Source organism: Erpetoichthys calabaricus (assembly GCF_900747795.2).
Source record: "Erpetoichthys calabaricus chromosome 1 unlocalized genomic scaffold, fErpCal1.3 SUPER_1_unloc_22, whole genome shotgun sequence".
Taxonomy (NCBI): Eukaryota; Metazoa; Chordata; class Cladistia; order Polypteriformes; family Polypteridae; genus Erpetoichthys; species Erpetoichthys calabaricus.
The window spans coordinates 2,328,682-2,344,890 of record NW_026261588.1 but is presented as its reverse complement, the minus strand read 5'-3'; the positions used below and the strand labels follow the sequence as shown (position 1 = coordinate 2,344,890).

At 41.1% G+C, this 16,209-nt stretch overlaps 1 protein-coding gene across 1 annotated transcript in view; it reads left to right on the top strand.

Annotated features, from left to right (window-relative positions):
* Window positions 1–6,646: 6,646 nt before the first annotated feature.
* LOC114669312 (fibroblast growth factor receptor substrate 2) overlaps window positions 6,647–16,209 on the top strand; it is a 126,406-nt gene continuing 116,843 nt past the window's right edge. Inside the window, exon 1 of the mRNA XM_028825534.2 lies at window positions 6,647–6,868. The gene's annotated coding sequence lies outside the window, so the exon portion shown is untranslated. The remainder of the gene's footprint in view (window positions 6,869–16,209) is intronic.

The window sequence follows — 16,209 nt, the reverse complement described above, 5'->3', positions numbered from 1 at the left end:
TAATTCTTTACTGGTCCTGCAGTGGGCTTGCACCCTGCCCGGGGCATGTTTCCTGCCTTGCGCCCTATGTTGGCTGGGACTGGCTCTGGCAGACCCCCATGACCCTGTAGTTAGGATAGAGCGGGTTGGATAATGGATGGATTTTTTACTGGTAGCCTCTTGCCACTTGGCGAATGTTAAAAATGACACATTTCAAACATAAGCATATGAGGTTGATGCCAGGGATTTGGCCCTCTGTGGACCTCTATCAGTGGGTGACCAGTAACAAATCTCTATTACAATCGAAAATATTCAGACTTGAAATTGAAGCACACATTTGAATATTTGAAGCAGCTATATTATAAAACTATATCCATCCATCCATCCATTTTCCAACCCGCTGAATCCGAACACAGGGTCACGGGGGTCTGCTGGAGCCAATCCCAGCCAACACAGGGCACAAGGCAGGAACTAATCCCGGGCAGGGTGCCAACCCACCGCAGGACATATAAAACTATATGTGACAAATAATATTTGATTTGCCGTCCCTTTATATTAACTCAGTAAGACAACTGTTAGTGTCATTTTTGTAAATACTGTATAAAGGTAACTTCCCAATTTGACCAAGATTTGCTGGCTTTATTTATTCTTATAGCACATTTGAAACAAGTAGAACTCGACCAAAGTGCTTTACATAGAATAAAAGGTAACAGTAAGAAATATAAGCCAGATAAGGCTAACAGACTGTCAGGTAATATAGCGCCTTGATGTGTGGAGTACAAGTCACAGGAGGTTCTGCTCAAGCTTTATAACACACTCGTGAGGCCTCATCTGGAGTCCTGTGTGCAGTTGGGGTCTCCAGGATACAAAAAGGACATAGCAGCACTAGAGAAGGTCCAGAGAAGAGCAGCTAGGCTGATTCCAGGGCTACAGGGGATGAGTGATGAGGAAAGATTAAAAGAGCTGAGCCTAACACTTGCATTAAGTTTAGGTCTTGTTAGGTTTTAATTCACAATTGGAGGTCTGAAAATCGAAAGCCCACCTTATGAGAAGAATTTAGGAGTCATAGTGGACTCGACACAATCAACTGCCAGACAGTGTTCAGAAGCCATTAAGAAGGCTAACAGAATGTCAGGTTATATAGCGCCTTGATGTGTGGAGTACAAGTCACAGGACGTTCTGTTCAAGCTTTATAACACACTGGTGAGGCCTCATCTGGAGTCCTGTGTGCAGTGTTGGTGTCCAGGCTACAAAAAGGACATAGCAGCACTAGAAAAGGTCCAGAGAAGAGCGACAAGGCTGATTGAGGGCTACAGGGGATGAGTTATGAGGAAAGATTAAAAGAGCTGAGCCTTTACAGTTTAAACAAAAAAAGATTAAGAAGAGACCTGACTGAAGTGTTTAAAATTATGAAGAGAATTAGTCCAGTGGATCGAGATGATCACTTTAAAGTGAGTTCATCAAGAACACGGGGACACAGTTGGAAACTTGTGAAGGGGAAATGTCACAGAAAACATCAGGAAGTTTTTCTTTACACAGAGCACGATAGACATGACCAAGTAGTGTGGTAGACAGTAGGGACTTTCAAAACTTGACTTGATGTTTTTTTAGAATAATTAGGTGGATAGGACTGGGGAGCTTGTAGGGCTGAATGGCCTGTTCTCATCTAGATTGTTCTAATGTGATTGTTCTAATGTCTAATTGTGAATTTCCCATCGGGATTAATAAAGTATCTATCTATCTATCTATCTATCTATCTATCTATCTATCTATCTATCTATCTATCTATCTATCTATCTATCTATCTATCTATCTATCTATCTATCTATCTATCTATCTAATGTTCTGATAAGGAATTATTAAAAAGAAAACATTATACATACAGGAACACACATATAACAATACACAAACATAAATAGCTTATATAAAACTAGCTGTCCCCTGCGGCTCTGACCGCATAGTAGTGAACAGAACAAACTTTAAAAATCAATAAACAAACAGGTATCACTAGCTAAGCGGAGGCGAGGTCCGCTCCAACACATGGCAAGAGGTAGGGCGACTCGAACAGATGCTGGCACATTAGTGAGGAGGGCCTCACCCCCCCCCCCTCCCCTTGGCCCGCAGTGTCTCTCTCTCTCTCGGATTCGCAAAAATAAATCAGTAGTGCAGGCGAACTCTGATACACAGCACGATGAGAGAAGTCACAAAATCAACCGGAATGTTTAAGCAAATTAGACAATAAAACCCGATCTAAATCCGTTAAGTAGTTCTCTCGTGAAAAGTGGACAGACATACATACAGACATTGGATCATATACAGTATATATATATATATATATATATATATATAGAGAGAGAGAGATTATGTAAAATAAAAAATATAAGATGAACGCAGTATAAACAATATAAATAGAAAGATTTAAACACTCAAACTCATAAGCTAAAAAGCAAGTGAATGAAAGTGCTTTTTTAAGCAGAAACTTGAAACTATGAAGTATGGGAGCAGACCTTGTTACGAGGGGCAAACCGTTCCACAGGTTAGGACCAGCCACCACAAAGGCACAATCGCTCCTCACCTTCAGCCGTGTGTGTGGGACAGTAAGCAATAGCTGATCTGTTTCAGATAACACTGGTATTTGGCCATGTACTTAGTGAAGAAGCCAGCCGAGGACCTGCGAGGTATTTGTTTCTCATACTACACACTCTGACGTCTTTATCGTCTTGTGCAGTTGTCCACCAGGACGTTCCTCTTTTTTTTTTTTTGACAATGACACAACTGTGATAGACCTGATCTCTAACGGCAATAAGCAGGCTTACATGGACGAAGTGAAGAGTCTGTCACACCGTACTCTTAAAACTCAACGTGCCAGAGTGGCTCTTCAGAGCAGTGCCATAGAGGAACCATTTTTGATACCCAAAACAGCCATCAACATAAAGGTTTCAGAAAGACTCTTTATTTATTTAGATCTGTAACAGGCTCTATAAAGAACATAACCATGACTAGCAACAACAACAACATCATGGAGTCATCTTTTGCGTGTTTCAGATAACACTGGCATTTGGCCATGTATTTAGTGAAGAAGCCAGCCGAGGACCTGCGAGGCATTTGTGTCTCACACTACACACTCTGACGTCTTTATCGTCTTGTGCAGTTGTCCACCAGGACCTTCCTCTTTTTTTTTTTGCCGATGACACAACTGTGATAGACCTGATCTCCAACAGCAATAAGCAGGCGTACCTGGATCAAGTGAACAGTCTGTCACACTAGCGGCAGGACAACAGAGTACACCTGAAGGGGAAGGCACTACCACCCACTCAGGTGGACAGTATCAGATACATCAGTGACCACAACACAGAGGACCTGAAGTGCTCCAAACACACCGACACCTTGGTGAGGAAGGCACAACAACATCTTCACCGCTTGAGACTGAGGAGAAGCTTTTTTTTCCCACAGTCCATGAATGAAGAAAGTGTCTAGAAGAAACACATGATACCCTATTGAAGATTCTCTTATACCAAGTTATTTAAGTTTTTATTTATTTATCGTGTTCATAAAAAATAATTCCCAATACTTTGACACGGTTGTTTTTTAATCTGGTGTCTGATTCACTGGTACAAGAAAATCTCCACATATGATATTCCATTCCACAAGTCTTGACTCCATCCATCCATCCATTTTCTAACCCGCTGAATCCGAACACAGGGTCACAGGGGTCCGCTGGAGCCAATCCCAGCCAACACAGGGCACAAGGCAGGAAACAATCCTGGGCAGGGTGCCAACCCACCGCAGGACACACACAAACACACAGTAGGACCAATTTAGAATCGCCAATCCACCTAACCAGCATGTCTTTGGACTGTGGGAGGAAACCGGAGCGCCCGGAGGAAACCCACGCAGACACGGGGAGAACATGCAAACTCCACGCAGGGAGGACCCGGGAAGCGAACCCAGGTCTCCTAACTGCTCTTGAAAATTTTAGACCCATTTCTAACCTTCCTTTCTTAAGTAAAATTTTAGAGAAGGCAGTCATTATGCAGCTAAATGACCACCTCAATAAACCTGCTATTCTTGATAAATTTCAGTCAGGTCTTAGAACAAATCACAGCACAGAAACTGCACTCGTTAAAGTAGTAAATGACTTGCGGGTAAATGCAGACAGAGGCCATTTATCTGTTCTCATCCTCTTAGATCTGAGTGCCGCATTTGACACCATTGATCACAATATTCTTAGAAATCGCCTTAGTCAATGGGTGGGCCTCTCTGGCAGTGTCTTAAATTGGTTTGAATCCTACCAGGCAGGGAGAAAATTCTTTGTTAGTTGTGGTAATTATAACTCAAAGACACATGATATCCTATATGGTGTTCCACAAGGCTCTCTCCTGGGTCCACTGCTCTTTTCGATCTACATGCTTCCATTAGGGCAGATTATCTCAGGGCACAACGTGAGCTACCACAGCTATGCTGATGACACACAGCTGTACCTATCAATAGCACCTGATGACCCTGACTCTCTTGATTCACTAACACAATGTCTTACTTGTATTTCTAAATGGATGAATAGTAATTTTCTCAAGCTAAATAAAGAGAAAACAGAAATTTTAGTGATTGGCAATAATGGATATAATGAGGTTATTAGAAACAAACTTGATGCATTAGGATTAAAAGTCAAGACGGAGGTAAAGAATTTAGGGGTAACTGTTGACTGTAACCTAAATTTTAAATCGAATATTAATCAGACCACTAGGACAGCATTTTTTCATTTAAGAAACATAGCAAAAGTTAGACCTCTTATATCATTGAAAGATGCGGAGTAATTAGTTCACGCGTTTGTTTTCAGTTGACTAAATTACTGTAACGCACTCCTCTCAGGACTGCCCAATAAAGACATAAATCATTTGCAACAAGTGCAGAATGCAGCTGCTAGAATCTTAACTCGGAAAAGAAAATCCGAACACATTTCTCCATTTTTGATGTCACTACACTGGTTACCTGTGTCATTCAGGATTGACTTTTAAATACTGCTGATGGTTTACAAAGCCTTAAATAATCTCGCTCCATCTTATATATCGGAATGTCTGACATCTTATATTCCAAATCGTAACCTTAGATCCTCAAATGAGTGTCCGCTTAGAATTGCAAGAGCAAAACTTAAAAGAAGTGGTGAGGCGGGCGGCTTTCTGCTGTTATGCACCTCAAATCTGGAATAGCCTGCCAATAGGAATTCGCCACGCTGATACAGTGGAGCACTTTAAAAAACTGCTAAAAACACATTACTTTAACATGGCCTTCTCATAACTTCAATTTAGTTTAATACTGATGCTCTGTATATTCTATTAATTATCATAACTATTCATGGTGGCTCTACAATCTGTACTAACCCCTACTCTCTCTGCTGTTTCTTTTCCCGGTTTTCTGTGGTGGCGACCTGCACCACCACCACCTAATCAAAGCACCGTGATGTTCCTACATTGATGGATTAAAAGCCAGAAGTCTCATGACCATCATCATCAAGTCCTTCCATGAGAACCATAAATACAATGAGGACTGTTCATTTATGTAAGGTAGAATGCCCAGAGGGGGCTGGGAGGTCTCATGGTCTGGAACCCCTGCACATTTTATTTTTTTTCTCCAGCCATCTGGAGTTTTTTTGTCCTCCCTGGACATCGGACCTTACTCTTATTCTATGTTAATTAGTGTCGTCTTATTTTAATTCTTACTTTGTCTATTTTTCATCATTATTTCTATGAAAATATGCTATATAAATAAATGTTGTTGTTGTTGATGTCTAATTATACAACCCCCCCCCCCCCACCACCCATTTTTGGCCCTCTAGACCCCCAAAAAACCCTCACATTTAGGTCGTTTCTAGAACATATTCTGTGAAGGAAATCACTCCCTTACAATGAAGAATAAACCAACAGATGTGAGGTCAAAAATGATCAGAAGGACCTGAGGTTACGCGTGCCACGTCAATGGACCCCGAGGACTCATCCTTAATGGGATATGAGGGGTCAAAGGTACTCCTTTTCACAAAACTTCATAATAATGGGGAGCGGTAATATTGGCACGTGGAGTGTCGTTTGATGCTGTTTTCTAAGTTGCTCTTCACAGATATTCTATTTTTGACATTTAATTCCTTACCGGTTGCCTTGTAAGTGCCACTGCCCGAAGGTTTTAAACGACAACTTTCGAACATAAGCACGTGAGGCTGACGCCCAGGCACACATTTCTATTACAATCAAAAATATACAGACATGAAATTTAAGCACACATTTAAGTATTTCAAATATTTGTTGCAGCTATATTATATAATTACATGTGACAAATAAAATTTGAATTGCCGTCATGTCCCTTTTATATTTACCCCAATAGCCCAAGTGTTATTGTCATTTTTGTATAAAGGTAACATCCCAATGTGACCAATAATGCTATTATCGGAGATCATATTTATTGCAGCACCATCACGTATTCTCAAAGCGTAAGTTCCAAAAACACTTTGTCTTCTTTTTCTTCTTCATCGTTGTGTTTTCAGCCGATCCTCTGTAGCCTTCTCCGCCACCGATCGCTCGGTCTGTTTGTTTGTATTTGTGTGGCAGGCGGGGCCGAGGCTACGCGCCAGCGCGTGACCCGGGTCGACCCGGAAGCAGTTTCCGCGCCTCCAGAACGAGGCTCTCGGTGGGAGCCTAGGCGGCCGAGCGGTGGATTAGCAGTCGAGCTGAGTGGAGACGAGAAGTCGGAGAATCAGAGACAGAGACAGAGAGGTGAGGCTAGGCTGGCCGGCCGCCGAACACAAGACCCACCCGCTTAGGCGGGAGTGCAGCGAGCTGCCTTTTCACCTCCCGTGTGTTTACTTCGTGGATATTCAGACGGGAAGGCGTGCGACACAGTGGTGAGTATCCGCATTCGTGAACCACAAAAGGAGCGAAGCGTACCGGGGGCCTCCTCCAGCCGAGCCGCGTTTTGGCGCATATAGAGTGACGGGGGGACGGCGCTGCGGTGGACTTTGGGGCTGTTGCTCACTTCGCTGAGTCGGGGGGCGCAGATGGAGTCGCTGGGCCGATCGCACGGGCTGCGCACCCCCCTAACCGCCTACCCCTCGGCCGCCCCCCGTGTACGTTTGTGATTGTTTCTCCACGGTTAAGTTTCAGAGTGTTTGTGTGTGCAGACCTTGTCCGGACGGGCTCGTTAGCCCCGCACCTTGATCTTTGTTTCTTCGATCTTTGGCAGCTTTGTTATAGCGGGGTCTCGAGCCCCTGATTCATTAACGGAATGCGACTCCGGCGGCGTCTGTCTCCTTATGCGATTTACTGCACGGCAAAGACGAAATCCGGAAAGCTACGCTAATAACACTCTCGTCTGGGTATCGAGTTTTGTAAATGATTATGATGATGAGGAATCCATTGCAGTGTGCCAGCCTGTGAACACCGGGGTGTAATGTCACTCGTGTGATCGCAGATTGCTGGCATCCCGTCCAGGGTCGGTGACGTCTAAGGTCAGAATCTACATCGCCTTGGTCCCCGACTTGCCCCAGTCAGTGAAGTTGGTTGATTTGATGTCACTTGTGTGTTCTGCATTCGCGGTCTAGTGCTTTAATTTTAACTCTAAGTGGGGCAGAATTTTACTAAACCTTCACGTTTGTGCACATACAACGTGAATTTGGCACAGCCGCACTTTTAGCTGTTAAAAACGTGTTTAAATACTGTATAAAAATGTGAGGACAAATTGTTGGGAACCTTTCACCGTTGATCAGTTGGAAATGGCGGTGTTTTTAAACTAAGCTGTACTTTTTATGTGTTTGGATTGTGCAGTTGGTCATTTGTCAAAGTTGGAATTGCGTTGTGCTTGTCGCAGTACTATTTCAAGTATTTGATTGTCATTGTGTGAGACTGCAAAATTATTTTGTAACAACGCCAAAGGTGCTTTTAAAATCCAAAAGGCAAATAGTTGAAATAAGTAACAGTACAGTAAATAAACAGAAAACAAGAGCCAAACACAGAGCAATCATACAAAATATGCTGAAAAATATTAGCAAGATGCCATACACAGTGTTAAATATTCAAGTGACCGGGATGGGTTATTATTGCATAGATGTACAGCAGCATGGATTTTTATTGCACATGTTAGTAAACCGCATATTACACATTACCAACTTAGCTTATTGTACATGTTAGTAGCAAATGAACCCAAACTCTGAGCCTGCACTCACACACACATAAGATATTGAATAGCCATATGCACTCTGATTACTGATAATAGCTTTGCTTGGTGTTATGATTTCACTTTATTGGGGTTTGTGCCCCTCATATCAGCTTCAGGTCCTCGTAACGCTTAAAATGAGCACAGCTGGTTCATAAAATGGAAGGTCCATGGCCAGTCGTACTTCAGTGCCAGCTGTGGGGTTGCATTGCTAAAAATGTGGTGGGTAGGTGACCTACACTTGACTTCATTGTCCTATATATTCAGGTTTCTGTTTTAATGTTTCCCTTTGTCTTAATATCCAGCCACGTACTGTTTGCTGAAAGATTACAAACAGTGAAGAGTTGTTTGTTTTTTGTTTTTATTTGCTAAATTATGTTTGCCTGTTGCATTTAAGCAATGTTTTGAATAAGTTTGGCACACACACCTTTTGTTTACTTCAGCCTGGCCTCATGACACTCTGCTGACATTTTCGACCAGGTCAAGTTGGGGAGCATGCACTGGTACAATGTGTTGCCACACCCACTACACAACAAAACATCTCGGGATCCAGGTTGGCAACCCCCCAGGCAGACTCACGGTCCAATCCCACCCTCCAGAAATGACCCTCTATCTGCCACAGCCAGGTTTTACGTGGGTGACCCCTTGGCCTGGTCCAGCCACTCGGGTCCCCTACAATAAGAATCTTACGAGCTGGATCACTGGCGGGGAAGCGTGCCACATGGCCGTAGTGCTGTAACTGCAGGTCATGTGCCTCATTCGGGACTCCATGTGCAACACAAAGTCAAACCAATGGTACTCAAGGATTTTCCGGAGAGACACGGTACCAAAGGAGTCCAGTCTTCGTCTCAGGTCACTGGGTAGCGTCCATGTCTGACAACCATATAGCAAGACAGGAAGCACCAGGACTCTAAAGAACTGGACCTTTGTCCTTTTGCCGAGATATTGGGAGCGCCACATACCCCTTTCCAGTGACCTCATGACCCCCCCATGCTCTACCAATCCGTTTACTGACTCCATAGGAAGAGTCACCAGAGACCTGAATGTCACTGCCGAGGTAAGTGAACTTCTCAACAAGGTTGACGCTCTCACCGCAGACAGACACACTGCTGATGGCTGTGCCTAAGAAGTCATTAAAGGCCTGGCTGTTGGTTTTTATCAAGACAATCGCAAGCCCAGACACTCAGACTCCCTCACTCAGTCTCTCGAGAGCCCCTATCAGAGCCTCCATTGAAGATCACAGCATCGTCAGCAAAGTCAAGATCCGTGAATCTTTCTTCACCAACAGATGCCCCACAGCTGCTGGACCCCACGACCACTGGTCAGATAATGAGTCCATTTAATTAGAAGGCAGTGATGAACATTCAACTGCAGTAAATGAGTTTCTTGTTTTATTGTGTAGTTTTTTTGTGGGAATGGCAGAGAAGACACAAGGCAGGGGTGTTTCCACTTGTGCATAGTGGTGCAGTTTGTAGTTACATGCAAAGCTTGAAGTGAGCTGGTACATATTCCAGTGGCGTACTGGCAGTATTCCATTTTTTGCTGCTGTTTCCTGGTAGTAAATGGTTGCACGCTGGCATCTCCCGCGATGACCTTCAAAGGGGACAAGGGAAGCACGGCTGTCCAATCAAAAGTATCAATATGTACGCATCTCATCCAGATCGAAACTCCAAAGGGAAACCCGCCGCCACCCTCTCGACTACGAAATCATGTAAAATCTGTAGTGCTGTCGGGAAGAGGACCGAGAAGTGCAGTCTGTGTGTGTGTGCATGTGTGAACACCCACTTTCACTTGCACATCTCCTTTATAATTGCACGGTTCTGCCACTTTGTATCAAGTTTTTCTTTTCTTTTTTTTTTGACTTGTCCTGATTATATTATTTTTATGTGACATTGTTTGATGTTAGCAGCAGCTCCAAATCTACCAAGTCAAATTCCTGTACGAATAAACGTGATTCCGATTCTGGAAACACAGAGCACTTGATCTTAGGTGTTTCCACTTCAAGGACTGGTTATATGAAGTACGTTGTGTAGCATACTGAAACTTAGCTTCTGTTTGCAAAGTTGTAAGCGGTTTGTATTATCGTCCATCCTATGCAGTTCTGTGGCTTCTTCTTGTGCTCTTGATCACACCTGTAGGCATGTTACCCAATCACACTTCAGTGCCAGCGTTGGGTTTGCGTTACTGAAAGTGTGCTGGGCAGGTGACCTGCACTTGACCTCATCCTCCTGTGTTTCACATGAGATCTTTGATGTGAGAGCTTCATCAAGAATACTAAATGCTTGTTTTTTCCATTTGTGAAAATGATGGGTCACTTCAGAAAATGATAAACTCTTGGCACGAGACAAACAATACTCTTTGAACACGATACAAATCACATTATGTTTCATCCTTCACAATAATCATCATATCTTATCCCACCACTGCCGTATCCAGGTCATTGGCATCTTTAAGATCTTCATCAATACATATAGGGCCTCGGGAACATTCACGGAGAATGTGGTCCTTTGTCTGGGTGGGCTCACCACAGGGACATTCAGCTCTTGTTTTGCCCACCTTTTGACCTAGCTCAATTAAGCGTGACCCACTCTTTCCTAGAGAGGGATGTTCCATTAGGTAGATGCTCTTGAGGTGTAGGAAGAGCTTCATTGGGTGGGCTACAGTCAGTCTCTCGAGCCTCTGTGTCGTGGACTGCTTAGGATTAAGAGGTTCCACTGTGGCGAAGCTCAGACGAGAAGGTAGTCAGTGTGATATTCTCACAATATTAAAGAGAAATGTACGGTATGTTTAGTGTTACCTACTATTAGACATTCGTAAATGAAACCACTGCTAAGTAACTTCAAATCAACGTGCAAATGCACAGGTTTTAATGCTTTTGTAAGCTTTTATTTTTTTATTACAATTAAATCTTAAAAATAGAATAATATGAACCGTAATAGCATGTTGCATATTGATTAGCACATGTAAGTAAGAATTTCACGGTACCTGTGACATTAATAAACTATAAATCCATCCTTTATCCAACCTGCTATATCCTAACTACAGGGTCACGGGGGTCTGCTGGAGCCAATGTCAGCCAACACAGGGCACAAGGCAGGAAACAAACCCCGGGCAGGGCGCCAGCCCACCGCAGATTAATAAACGATAAACTCTTATTATAGTTAGTTCGGTGCAAAACCATACACACTTTAATTTATCTTTTTCTTTTTTGAGTTAACATCAAAGTTTGTTCCACCATTGGCTGTCCTTTACCTTATTTGCACAAATAAACGGTGCATTCAAATAACCAGCACAGCGATGGTAATCTTAAAAAAAAAAATACGCGCCGCGGCAGTTCTTTTAGTCAGTAGATAGCTTTGTTTTGTAGCAGCTCTCCAAAGTATTGCATGTTCCAAATTTTAACAACCTAATTGTAAGATGTAGGGAAAGCCAAAGCTAAATTTTAAACTGAAAAAAATATCTTACCTTAAAATAACAAGGCCTTTGGATTTGTGGTCACAGTTGATGTATGGTGCCTTGTGAAAACAGGACATTCACACGTCACGAATGGAGCTGCCAGGTGGGCACAATTTACTTACATTGAAATTCTCAGTGCAGCAATGCACCCAAAACGTTGTAAAGTGCTTAGTTAGTTACTGTTGTTTTCGTAATTTATTTTATTTGATTGATTCTACGCCCTCTTCTATGTGGTGGTGTGCTGGGGAGGCAGCATAAAGAAAAGGGACACCTCACACCTGGACAAACTGGTGAGGAAAGCAGGCTGTATTGTAGGCACGGAGCTGGACAGTCTGTCTGTCTGTCTGTCTGTCTGTCTGTCTATCTCTCTATCTATCTATCTATCTATCTATCTATCTATCTATCTATCTATCTATCTATCTATCTATCTATCTATCTATCTATCTATCTATCTATGGCAGAGTGACGGGCGCTGAGCAGGCTCCTGTCAATTATGGAGAATCCACTGAACAGGATCATCTCCACACAGAGGAGCAGCTTCAGTGACAGACTGCTATCACTGTCCTGCTCCACTGACAGACTCGGGAGATTGTTCCTCCCCCACACTATGTGACTCTTCAATTCCACCCAGGGGGGTAAACTTTAACATTTTACAAAGTTATTGTCTGTTATACCTGCCTCACACTCTGCACCTTGCAGTTTTTAACTTGCACTATGTTTTTATCACTCTTTAATTTATTGTTTTTTATCAGTATGCTGCTGCTGGATTACGTGAATTTCCCCTTGTAGATTAATAAGTGTGTGTTTGTCTGTCTGTCTGATTTTATAATCTGTTAAGTAATGGATTACAAATCACTTAAAGTGTCAATGTCACAGAAATTGCTAATTTTAATCAAGGTTTTATAACTGAAAGTTGAGAAAGGGAAATGAAGAGGGCATTCAAGTAGATGCCACGTTCTACTGAACAATGCAGAAAGGTTATTCTGAGAGAAATAAACTTGCCAGTGTGTGCTTGTTCAAGTACAGTGTTTTCCTTTTCGAATGCCTTATGGACCAATTGGCTGTGAGTTCGGACTGAATCTATGAAGAACTTATACTGTTATATTTCCTTTTAAGAAAAATGAGAGTGTCAACAATCTGCATGAATATATTACCTTGATAAGTCACCCTAAAATGCAGTATCAAATACCAGACTGGAGCAGAAGAAATGTTAAAAATACTGGGAACACGCCACTGACTGACCCCAGGAGAAACTCAGAACCGTATAAAAACAATGCAAGTACAAAAGAAAGGCACAGTGCAGTATACAAATAGACTTGGTCAGGTTCAAGCAGTGGATCGATGCAGTTTGCCTGCCTTGCCATAGCGTGGTGGCCTGTGCGCAGTTGTGTTCTGTCTTGTGCCCACCGATCTGTGGCCTTGTAATAAGGACATGGATTCAGAAAACAGGTGGACATGAGCCTTTACAGTTTAAGAGAATGTCAAAGAATTGATCTTCATGGCATCACCTTTCCATCAATTTTCTGAGCCTGCTGTTTTAAATGACATAGTCCCCATTCTTGAGCAGGTGTGAGAGTTGACATTTAAATAAAACTCCCAAGTTAGTTTCAGTAGGAAAACTCGAACATTATGCAGTAAAACTTACAAAGACATGCTAAACACAGAAGCCAGATTGAATTTCGGAAGCATCAGGCATAAAGCTCCAGGTAGTGCATTTTGAAGGCACGTTTAACTTTTATTGATGTGTGTCCTCAGTGCGATGAAATTCTTAGTTGGATATGCTTCCAGAGCAGTTGTCAAAAATACAATACACACACTAAAATGTATCAAGAGCATGCAACCTATAAGGTATATACAATTAAATATATATTTTACAAGTGTGTGTATGTATATGTGCTTGTTTTTTGTGAATAATGTATCGTGTGTATATGTATGTATGTGTGTATATATATATATATATATATATATATATATATATATATATATACATACATACACTAGTGGGCTCTGCCCCCTGCTCGCTTCACTTGTCCATCCCCGGGTTTGGTTATCCGGATATACAAATTAAAGAGATTGTTATTTTCATGGGAATTGTTACATACTCTTGATTCTTTGTTGCATTGCTTCTCCGTGATCATAAATATACACCTGACCGTATTGTGGTTTCTTCAAAATTAAACTTGTCATAGCTTTAATTGTTGCAGGATCACAGATTCTCATAGCGTTTGGTCCATTATTGTGTAAATGTACACTTTTGAGCGTTGAATGATACGAGTGCGAAAAGCTTATTATAGACTCAGATATTTTGCCTGTAGTGTTTGTGGATTTCACTTTCACCAAACAACAAATCTTTCAATTCTTGTGGATACGCCTCTTCATTGGGAAGAAACACTGTTTTTCCCTGATGGCAACACAAATTAGATGATCTACAAGTCTCCGACTTAAACTTTAAAGCCTTAGAATATCTACATACTTCTGACATATCACTTATGTCCATATATTCGATCTCTTTTTGCTGTTCCGTTATTTCAGCTAGTAATAATTTCCGTTTGTTTGTGCGAATGTAATCTGTAGTCTCTTTTGTTTGATATTCTTTAACTTGCTCTGCATGTGTATGTCGCCAGCATTTTTTTGGAGCCTTTCGAATTCCACTGCTTTCATATTCTCTAACCTGTGCTTGCATGTGTATCGCACCAACGTTTTTGAACGTTTTTCTGAAGTCTTTTATTTCTGACCCTGATTGGATCTACGAGGTTTTCAATTCCACTTGGTCCTGGCTGATTATTACTTTCCTTATTTTCTGATTTTGCACATAGCTGCTCTTTCTTCTTCACTTAGTTGTTGACGCGCCATCTAGAACATATACAATTTTTAAAAGCCGGGAGCACATGATGGGTGTCTGACAAAATCAATAACTTAGAGGTTACATGTCCGTGATCTTGTTTTAAATTGTTTGTAAGTAGGGTGTGACGTGCAAAAGTGACCATCTCACGGGTCTTGCTTCCAAAGGTTGTAATGTCTAGTCTCGCGGGATGTCAAAGTGTCTTTCTGAGAAGATCACGTCTTGATCCAAGATTTTTTGTTATAACAGAGAGATAGACCTAGATATATAAATAAATATATATATATAGATTATAAACGCACACATAAATGTACACACACAAACATGCACATAGTGTTTATGTTAAAATATTTGTTATTAGCAGGGTACACAGTGCAGTCCAGGGTTGGGTCAGCAGCTGTAGATGAAGTATTGAAACTAAACATGTCCTGCAGTGTCTCCTGTAGAAATGTGAAGGCTCTGAAGAATTTGGTGAAGAAAGGTTTAATGGTGCGGATCTGCATGCCAGACAAGCACACATTCAGCTTTATATATTTGATTATGACTAGCTGTTCACTAGGGATCCTACCATCACGTTTATATAAATACTGGATTGGCTGATTCTGCAGCTGACTCAGATTTTTGGTTTTTATTTTTATCTAACGGGAGCAGCTGAAAGAAGATGATTTTTATGTATTTAAAAAAATTATACTAAGCTCCTGCATGACCAGATGCAGAGAAGTCTTATGTTCTATATTTGGTATTTTTATAATTAAACTATAGACCACAGGTGTTACTAGTTTATTTTTTAATAACAAAACTAAATTCTGTAGGCTTATTGCTCAATGACCATAAAAATGTTTAAATAAATAAAATTCCCTTAAAATACATATTATTTTATTTTATTTATTTGAATTAAAAGCAAATAACAATCCATACAATCAATTCAAATTTAAATCAAAATTCAACCCCACATAAAAGAGAGGCGAGCCAGCCAACAAAGCAAATCCTTGAAGCAGTAAGGAACTAATAAAATATGTTGTGAAAATATTTATCTGTAATACATATGACACTAAAGAAAATAAAATGCTTCTCATACAGTAATTGCAAGCTGTCATATTGTTAAATTTCTTCTTTCTTAATCTGAAACAAATTTTAATTAAAAAAATAGTTTTCACCATTTGTCTAAAAAAATGTATGCTCTCCCATATTAGTTAAATTATTTGATATTGGCAGTTAAACACTGCATCTTAAATGAAAATATACATGCACCTATAGGTTTTAATCAGTACATGCGTTATGACTTTGTCTGCTGTTAAAATACACATTTACTCTTTATATACAGGGTTTTTTTTTGCATTCCCCCCTACTTCTGAAGGTGTAATTTTAAATATGGATAATAATGCAGTGCTTCTTTTTTTACCAAAACTTATACTATATGACACATGTAAAGCAATAATAAACATACTACAAACCCTTCAAAAGCTGCAAATCTGTCCATTTTTCATAAGATGTGTATCAAGAAGATGCAAGGCTAAAATGCTTCCGTTTACAAATGGACAATTTTGCTGTTAAGCTAACAAGCCTTTTGTTTACAGCAATTTCAAATTCTTCTTTTCCTTCCTTGCTTGGTGCTGCTGCTGTCTTGGAGCCCCTAATTACCTGTTAGTAGTAATAATTCAATCAATTTGAACAATGAAGCACATTTTAAAGCTTTCTCAGGAAAAACAATTGGGCTATTCATATGTAAATCAGAC